A 10,400-nucleotide genomic window follows, 5' to 3' on the forward strand; every position below is an offset into this window, starting at 1 on the left:
AGATGTCTCTCTTCTCAGCTTTGAGGGTCCTTATCTCATCCATGCCTCGCACAGATGAGTGTCCAAAGCTACATCTCCCCCTTAGGATTCTGGGGCTACTCCCCAGAGAAGTCTGGGATAGAGCTCCTACCAGCATGCTCCCCCCAAGGTTATCAGATTAGAAAGATAATTTAGTCACCCAAGCCATAAATGACTTTTATAAATGTGCATTTGCTCCAGCGGTTTAGTTGGCACAAAACAAACACCCGTAGCCCCAAAAGTGTATACAGAGGCAAAGGACAGTGTACCAAAACTTAGAGATCAAATCGTAGCTCCTCCCTTCTGGAAGTCCTTTTCTTCCATTTATGGGATGATAAAGAAGTTCCCCTAGGACCTTAAGCTTAGGCCTTGAGTTTCTTTGCTGGCCACTTTGTGGTGTCGTGAACTTACATCTTCATCAAGTATGCCATTGGTTTCTACTGTATACAATGATTGCCATTAACTGACTTTTAAGTCGCAGGCAAGCCCATAAGAAGTCCAGCATCCTGCAGACCCTTTGTGGTTTGCAGGGTCCTGTTCTGGCCAAAATCTGAGTGGAGGAGAGAGGAAGGAAACCTATGCCAAGGCTATAGCCAAGGCTTCTCTTTTCCCTTCTGGTCTTCCCTCCTCAAGGATTTTCTTGGAATGGCATACTTGTTACAATCCCTTGAATGACTCCTGTTCTAAACTAGTATAACCCTTGAGTCAAAAGTGCCCGTTGTCTGAGACTTGTTCCCCAGATCTGAATAAGGAACAGAGGAAAGAAGAAAGATCTGGATTCTTCTGGCTTCCAGCATGGAGAGAGAAGATGCAGGATTCCAACCTCTCTTCAGGTTCATGAAAGGAGAAAGATTTTGGGAACAAGCTGACATGCAGAACTGCAAACATAGCCCTATTCCCAGCTTGCTCCATTAGAGACTTCAAAAGAATTTCCCCTTGGATGAGGTTTGGTACTCTCTTAGGTAAATGAAGTTATCTTACCTCCAATAGGAAAACTCATTTACTCTGTGTAATGTCTGGTATGTGTTCTCATATATACTTTTTCTGATTTCAATTTTTTTTCTTAGTAAATGCTTTTTTTTTTTTTTTTTTGCTATTTTCTCTGTGTATTCAATGTGAAGCTGGCATTTGGTAGAGTCAAGCCTTGAATATAAAGCTTGGGACCCTCCCTCTCCGTTAAGCAATAGTGATCAGGAGTTTAGTTCGAACCTAAATATTACATTTCCAAGTCTAGTAATAGTTAAGGGACCAGATGTAATTCTAGCCTGATACTCCCTCTCTCTGAGGAGAGTTGGGGGCCAACCTTTGGCTCCGACCTCTTACTTGCCCTCCTGGCAGGAACCAAAGTCACCCTTGGAGAAGGATAGAGGAGGAGATAATAGAGTTGTCTGTTCTTTCCTCCGTTTGAGCCACCTTTTGTTAGACACGTATAGACAGACCTAATCCACTTGGGCAAAAACAAATCAATGCTTCAACCCCCCCACCCAAACTCACACACCCACCCTTACATTTGCTTGTTAATTTATAGATGATGCTTGCAGCATGACCAAATTTCCTCTGCTTTTATCCTAACAGTCTATGTGCAATATCACTCTACTTCCAATAACTTCCTGCATGTTGTCCAAAGTCTATGGTTGAAATTGATTGATTGAATATTTTATCACTTTATGTGAAGTGGGGTGGCTTGATTTAGTAAGTAACCAACCCACCATTCATAGGAAACAATAACAGTGGAATGAAATGGCATGGGAAATGCCTGCTGTGACTACCTGAGTACCGTTGTTGGCTAGTGAAGAGTCTCAGAGGAATAAGTATCATTTATAAATAGAAGAGAGGAGGCAAGTCTTCTATTTCTTGCTGTGCGTGTCTCCTGCAGGAAGAGGAGAGGCAGCCTTCCATCTTGCAGCACCTATGTGCTGTCTGATTTTTAGCCTTTACTAAGAGTGTAAGGTAGTGTCTCTAAAAGGAAGGGGGGAAGGATATAGTCCATCTGACTGCATGCTTTCCTTCTTGTGCTGTGTGCCTGATTTCCAGCTTCCAGAGGGAAGAGAAGAGGAGAATTTGGGGGGAGGGTGGCTTCTCTGCCCCCTTCCCAACCATGCACCTTTCAACCTGTGCTGTTCATGTCTCCTATAGGAAGAGGAGACTTGGCTTTCCGTCTTGGGGCTTCCAGCTCCTGCCTGATATCCAACCACTAGAAGGAGTATAAAGAAGTATGTTGGGGCCTTCCATCAGGCTGTGCTCCTTCCATCCTGTGTGGGTGGAGTCTCCTCTTTAGTCTCTACTGAAAAGAAGGATGATGTTCTTCACTAATGATTAACAAACTCCCACCTACTCATACCTTACACATCCTAGTGATTCTAGACCTCTGTAGGTCATCATTCTCTTTCTGCTATCCAGTTCCTTACTCCGGTCCCCCTCAACCTACTTACCCCAAAGTCCCAGCCAAAAGCTACTCACCCCTTCCAAGTGTGCCAGCCTGGAAAGCTGATGAAACTTGCTTTCATCTCACATCTTTTACTTTGCCACACCTCTGCCTCTCACTGAGTCCTTGTCCCCCCCCTCCCCCCACCCCCAAGGGCACAGCCCCCCTGGTCACTCCTTTCAGTACTGGATACACTTTGACTCATTCCCCTCAACTCACTATTTGAGGTGGGAGAATTGGAATACTCCTTGTTCCTCATTGCCTCTTCCAGGTTCTCCCCCTACCACTGTTACTCAGTAACATTTCCTTTGAGGTCTGTTTGTGGGGCCAGCACCCATCAGATACATATGCTAAAATACCAGGTTGGAGTTGTTACAAGAGTAACAGAGATTGGGAGGTGGGTCCAGTGTTAATTGAGACATTTGGGTGGTGATACATGTGCTGGGCACAGATTCATGATTCCTCTCACTAAGGACAAGACAGCTGATCCAAGTGGCCCTCAGTCTGTCCCTAAATGACAAAATGGAACTTTCTTACAAGAGGATGAGAAGATGCACTGAAGAACAGTTGCATCATTATGCATCTGACTGTCCAGGTCAAGTGCTCGACCTCCAAGAAGCCATGTTCATGACAAGTAGATGCTGCTGTGGAAAGAGAAAGGGCTCCCTCTTCCAGTAGTTTCTTGGGTACAGTCTCCAGAAAGACTGAACTGATAAGAATGTTTTGGCACACAGCTCTGACTGATGTTGTCTGGCTCTTCCTCAGTCTCATGGTTCTTGCCCTCAGAGGGCTCCGTATACTCTAGAGAAGTAGCTCACGTTAGTAGACTTCCTTTCCTTTGGGATAGTTCAAAGAACTCCTTCCCACAAAAGGCTTGGGGTATCAAGGAGTGGTATTTTTTGGGAGTGTCTTGCTTTCTAATAGCATGGGGGAGTTGAAATTGCCACTGTATAATTATGGTGAGTGTGTATTTCCCTGGAAGAAGTGAGATACCTTAGTTGACTTGGTGGTAATTCAGAGTCACTGGATAAGGTTGAGGGAGAATACTTATTTAGACACTGGGGAATAAGGGAGCAGCCCTTTACAGGCCTCCAAGGGAGCAAAGATTTTGTATCATTCTCCTGATGAAGGTCTCAGGAGATTTGATTGGATAGTGGTACAAGGAGACCCTCTGTCTCAACTTATATCCCCAGACTTATGACTTCTTAGCTACTTTACCACAGACAATCCTGATTGAGGATGAAGAAAGTTGACTGTCAGAGAAGTGTTCATGTGGAGGCCTTTGATGTTCCTGGGGCTGCTCTAGCTCATCATGACCAACTCACATCAAGGGAAGTCTGTGACTACACTGAGACATTATCATCTGCGTTCCAAAGATGTGGTATTATCCATCACAGGACCAGAATATGGGACTTTGAGAGTTAGTCTTTTTGAAGGAGGAAAGAAAGGCTTGGGACTTGTGATATTTCTGTATTCCTCCACATTTTTGTTTTGATTTTCGTTTTTGCTTCCCTCCCCCCGCCCTTTTTTCCCCTCTCTTAGTACCAAGCATGACAGTAAGACTCTAGTTTATTTGAATGGTGGAAGGTCCTGTAGAATGTCTTTAGGACCTTGCCAGCAAGAGGTGGCATGTGGTAGACAGCAGTTTCCTGACACAGTTCTCCTTACTCTGACACAGCTTCTTCCCTACACACAACTTCCTTTGGCCCAGTGTCCCTAGTGGCTTCCCTGGTAAAACTTCCTCCCCACCCTATGACCCCATGAAACCTGATTGGCCCCTGCTTCTCTGACACAGCTTCCTGGACAAGGCCCAATAAAAAGCCCCAGCCATGTGGACTCCATGCCTCTCAGATCTGGTGAGTGCAGGAGATCCTATGAGTCCTAATATCGTGTAGATCTATTGCTCAGACACTTTCTGTGTGGAAGCCCGGGAGGCTGCATTCACCATTATTCCCCTTTCTCTCCTCTTATAGTGCAAGTCTTTACTTCATGCCTGGACTATTGTAATAACCTACTGTTTTCTTCCTTCCACAAGTCTCTCCCCAGTCCAGTCTGTCCTCCATTCAGTCACCAAAATGGGAAAGTAAGGAAAGTGTTCCCTACCAGTGGTGGCACTTATGCCACTGCAGTATGGTATCACAAGGGTTCTATCTATGCTTCTCTGTGTTTGACATATACATAATTTCTTACAGTACAACAATATTCCATTACATTTAAGTTCCACAATTTGTTTAACCATACCAGAGTCAGTGAGTGTCTACTTTGTTTTTAATTCTTTTCTATTACAAAAAAGTGCTCCTATAAATATTTTGGCATGTGTTGAGGCTTTCTTTTTTATCAACAGTTTCTTGTAGTATAAGTTCAGTAATGAAGTTTCTGGTTCAAAGAGTATAGAAACTTTAGTCAAGCATATTTCATATATATATATATATATATATATATATATATATAAAATTCCAAATTGCTTTCCAGAACAGCGTCTTCATGTTGAAGCTCCACCACCAATATATTAGTGTGCCTGTCATCCCACAGACTCCCCCCCCCGACACTGACTATTGGCATTTTTGTCATCTTTGCCAACTTGAAGACTGTGAAGTGAAATGTTAGGGTTATTTTCATTTGTATGCCTCATATTATTAGCAATTAGGAGCATTCTTTCACGGGATTGTGAATACTTTGTAATTCTTCTTTTAAGAACTTGTCAGATACCTGCCAAGACAAACCCAGGAACTATATGAACACATTTACAAAATGCTTTTCACACAAATAAAGTCAGATCTAAATAATTGGAAAAATATCAGTTGCTCATGGGTAGGCCAAGCTAATATAATAAAAATAACATTTCCACGTAAGTTAATTTACTTATTCAGTGCCATACCAATCATACTACCAAAATTTATTTTATAGAGCTAGAAAAATAACAAAATTCATCTGGAAGAACAAAGGGTCAAGAATATCAAGGGAATTAATGGAAAAAAATGCAAAGGAAGGTGGCCTAGCCATACTAGATCTAAAACTATTTGATACTGGCTAAGAAATAGAGTAATGGATCAGTGAAATAGGTTAGGTACACAAGACAGTAGTCAATGAGTATAGTAATCTACTGTTTGATAAACCCAAAGACCCCAGCTGCTGGGTAAGAACTCACTATTTGACAAAGTTGCTGGGAAAACTGGAAAACAGTATGGCAGAAACTAGGTATAGACGAAACTGTTACACCATATACCAAGAGAGGGTCAAAATGGGTACATGATTTAGATATAAAGAGTGATACTATAAGGAAATTAGAAGAACAAGGAGTAGTTTACCTGTCAGATCTATGGAGAAGGGAAGAATTTATGACCAAACAAGAGATAGAGAACATTATGAAATGCAAACTGGATAGTTTTGATTAAATAATTTAAAAAGGTTTTGCACAAACAAAACCAATGCAAACAAAATTAGAAGGAAAACAGGAAGCTGGGAAACAATTTTTACTGCCAGTGTTTCTGATAAAGGTCTCATTTCTAAAATATGTAGAGAACTGAGTCAAATTTATAAGAATACTGGTCATTCCCCAATTGATAAATGGTCAAAGAATATGAACATGCAGTTTTCAGATGAAGAAATCAAAGCTATCTGTAGTCATATGAAAAAAAACTCTGAATCACTACTGATTAAAGAAATGCAAATTAAAACAACTCTGAGGTACCACTCACAACTATTCAATTGGCTAATATGACAAAACAGGAAGGTCATAAATGTTGGAGAAGAGATGAGAAAATTGGAACACTAATGCATTGTTGGTGGAGTTGTGAACTGATCTAACCATTCTAGGGAACAATCTGGAACTATGCGCAAAGGGCTGTAAAACTGCATACCCTTTGATCCAGCAGTACCACTACTAAGTCTGTAACACAAAGAGATCATAAAAAAATGGGAAAAGGACCCACATGTACAAGAATATTTATAACATCTCTTTTTGTGGTGGCCAAGAATTGGAAATTCAATGAGGAAATTGGAATATTGGGGAATAGCTGAACAAGTTGTTGTATCCGAATGTGATAGAATACTATTGTTCCATAAGAAATGATGAGCAGGCAGATTTCAGAAAAACCTGGAACTGATGCTGAATGAAGTGAGAAGGACTGGGAGAACATTGTATACAGTAACAGCAACATTGTGCTATGATCACCTTTGATAGACTTAGACCTTCTCAACAATACAATGATCTAAGACAATTCCAAAAGACTCATGTTGGAAGGTGCTAACCGTATCTAGAAAAAGAACTATGGAGTCTGAATGTAGATTGAAGCATGCTATTTTCTCTCTCTCTTTTTTTGTATTTTCTTTTTTGTGGTTTTTCTTTTTTGTTCTGATTCTTCTTTCACAGCATAACTAATGTGGAAATATATTTAATATGATTGTACGTGTATAGCCTATATTAGATTGCTTGCCATCTTGAGGAAGGGGGAGGGGAGAGAGGGAGGGAAAAAATTTGGAACTCAAATCTTACAAAAGTGAATATTGAAAACTGTCTTTACATGTAAGTGGGAAAAACATACTATTAAGTTGGGGCGGGGGAGAACTTGTCAGTCCTGTTTCTCCTTAAATGGAGGAGTTTATACCTCCGCCCTCCAATCAGAGAGGCAGATGGTATTGATGAGGCATGAATAACAAGGTTGATTGGATCTTACAAGTTGATGAAATTTCCCCATGATGAGTTCATTGGAGGCATGATGTCCAAAGAAAGTCGAAATAAGTGCAAAATGACTGCTACAGAAAAGAAAAAAAAATGCCAAAGAAAAGTGAAAGAGAAAAAAAGAAAGAGAGAGAGAGATTATTTTCCTAGTTGACCACTTTGTTTCTTATCCTTGGTGTGTAGATTGTGTCTGTGCAGAAGCCTTGCAGTTTTATGTATTCAGTTATTTTATCTTTTCTGATTACCTCTATCTCTTGTTGGTTAATAACACATCTCCTAGTCTATCTTCTAAGACAAACCTATGTATTATGTGAAAGCAAGTACAAAATACTTTTCACAAAAATAAAGAAAACTACAAACAACTGGAGAAATATTAATTGCTTAGGGGTAGGCCAAGCCAATATAGTAGAAATGACAGTTCTACCTAAATTAATTTACGTATTCAGTGCCATACCAATCAAACTACCAAAGAGTTATTTTGTAGAGCTAGAAAAATAATAACAAAATTCATCTGAAAGAGCAAAAGGTCAAGAATATCAAGGGAATCAGTGAAAAAAATGTGAAGGAAGGTGATCTGGCAGTACCAGATTTCAAACTAAATTACAAAGTGGTAATCATCAAAATAATCTGATACTGGTGAAGAAATAGAATGGTGGATCAGTGAAATAGATTAGTTATATAATAGTAGTAAATGATCATTGTAATCTAGTATTTGATAAACCCCAAAATCCATATTTTGGGTGCAAAAACTCACTATTTGACAAAAATTGCTGAGAAAACTAAAGCAATATGGTAGAACATAGGTATAGACCAACATTTCATAACATATACCAAGATAGGTAACTGGTGTTATCATAAGCAAACCAGGGCTGCATGGAAAATTCTACCTGTAAGATCTATGGATAAAGGAAGAATTTATGACCAAACAAGAAATAGAGAAAATCATGGGAAATAAAATGGATAATTTTGATTACATGAAATTAAAAAAGTTTTTGCACAAACAAAACCAATGCAGCAATGATTAGAAGAAAAGCAGGAAGCTGAGGGGAAATTTTTTATAGCAAGTTTCTCTAATAAAGGCCTCATTTCTCACATATATAGGGAATTTAGCCAAATTTATAAAAATAAGTCATTCCTCAACTGGTAAATGGTCAAAGTTTTCAGAAGAGCAAATTAAAGCTATCTATAGTCATATGAAAAAATGCTGTAAACCACTATTGATTAGAGAAATACAAATTAAAACAACTTTGAAGTAGCATTTCACATTTCTTAAGATTGGCTAACATGACAGAAAAGGAAAATGATAGATGATGGAGGGGATGTGGAAAAATAGGGACACTAATACACTAATGTAGAGTTGTCAACTGGTCTAACCATTCTGGGGAACAATTTAGAACCATGGCAAAAGGACTATAAAACTGCATACTCTTCTACCCAGAAGTATTCTTTTTTTTTTTTTTAAGGCAGTTGGGGTTAAGTGACTTGCCCAGGGTCACACAGCTAATAAGTGTCAAGTGTTTGGTCTGAGGCTGGATTTGAACTCAGGTCGTCCTGACTTCAGGGCCAGTGCTTTATCCACTGAGCCACTTAGCTGCCCCCCTTCTTGTGATGGAAAAGAAAAAGAAAGTCTTTAGTGGATGCCCATTAATTGGGAAATGGCCAAATTGTGTCATTTGATTGCAATGGAATACTATTGTGCTGTAAGAAATGATGGGGCAGCTAGGTGTCACAGTGGATAGAGCACCATTCCTGGAGTCAGGAGGACCTGAGTTCAAATCCAGCCTCAGACACAATACTTACTAGCTGTGTGACTCTGGGCAAGTCATTTAATCCCACTTGGCTTGCCAAAAAAAAAAAAAATGAGTAAGATGTTTTCAGAAAAACCTAGGAAGATTTACATGAATTAGTGCAAAGTGAAGTGAGCAGAGCCAAGAGAACATTGTACATGGTAACAGCAATATTGTAATGATAATTAACTGTGAATGATTTAGTTACTCTGATCAAGACAGTGATCCAAGACAGTTCTGAAGGATTCATGATGAAAAATGCTATACAGCTCCAGAGAGAGAACTGATGAAGGCTGAGTGCAGATTGAAGTATGATTTTTTCACTTTATTTTTCTTGCTTTTTTTTTCAACATTGCTAATATGGAAATATGTTTTGCATGGTTTCACATTTATAATTGATATCATATTGCTTCTCTTCTCAATGAGTTGGGGAGGGCCTGGAGGGAGGGAGAACATTCAGTACTCAAAAGTAGTTTTTTAAGGTGTCAAAATAAATAAATAATACTCTTTTAAAAAGATTAATTTTAAAAAAGAAAAACTAGCTGTTCCACAATTAGCTTCAATCACCTCAATAGTTCCTGTGGGAATTTCTCTAAAGTATAATAATGTATGTCCATGATGATGATTCTGAGACATAAAGATAAGGTTAAATTATGTTCATCACCCTCATTTTAAGAAGGCAATGAAATGCACAGAAATATTTCCATTAAAATGAATTCTCAAAAAAAAGATTATATCTCCTATCCATAGCTGTGAGAAGTATGTGATCTCCTTGTCTTCTAATTTTTTAAGTTATACATCCGTTTAGAATGTAGTGTGGAATATGGTATACGGTGCTGACCTAACCATAATTTTTGCTAGACTTTTTTCTGATTTTTTCCAGCAGTTTTTAAAAAACCAATTAAGAACTATTTCCTAGGTAATTTATATTTTATCAAATGCTGGCTTATAGGCTATTGCTTCTCATCCTTTCTTGTCTAGTCTTTTCCATTGTTCTATCTCTCTCTCTTTTTTTTTTTTACCAATACCAAATGGTTTTGATGATTGCTCCATTATAATGTAGTTAGAAGACTGGAAGTGCTATTCTCCCTTCATCTCTACTTCTTTTCATTATTTCCTTTAATATACTAGAAAGGTTCTAGTGTATCCCGATCGCACATGATACTTGCTTTGGCTTTAGATAGATGCTTTTATGATATTAAAAAAAGATTGATCTGTGTCTATAATTTGTAAGCATTTTAGCATAAAAGAGTACTGCTCTTTGTCAAGGGTTTTTCTCTCTCACAATTCTCGTAATCGTATGGTTTTGGACATTTTGATTTTTAAAATGATTAATGATATTGATTGTTTTCCTAATGTTGAACCATACTTGAATCCCTGGTATAGATTTCATTTAATCATAATGGATTTTTCCCCTTTTTCCTTTCCTTTTCTTTCTTCTTTCCTTCCTTCCTTCCTTTCTTTCTTTCTTTTCTTTTCTTTTTTTTTT

The sequence above is a fragment of the Vombatus ursinus genome, unplaced genomic scaffold, assembly GCF_900497805.2.
Source record: "Vombatus ursinus unplaced genomic scaffold, bare-nosed wombat genome assembly UNPS02014809.1, whole genome shotgun sequence".
Taxonomy (NCBI): domain Eukaryota; kingdom Metazoa; phylum Chordata; class Mammalia; order Diprotodontia; family Vombatidae; genus Vombatus; species Vombatus ursinus.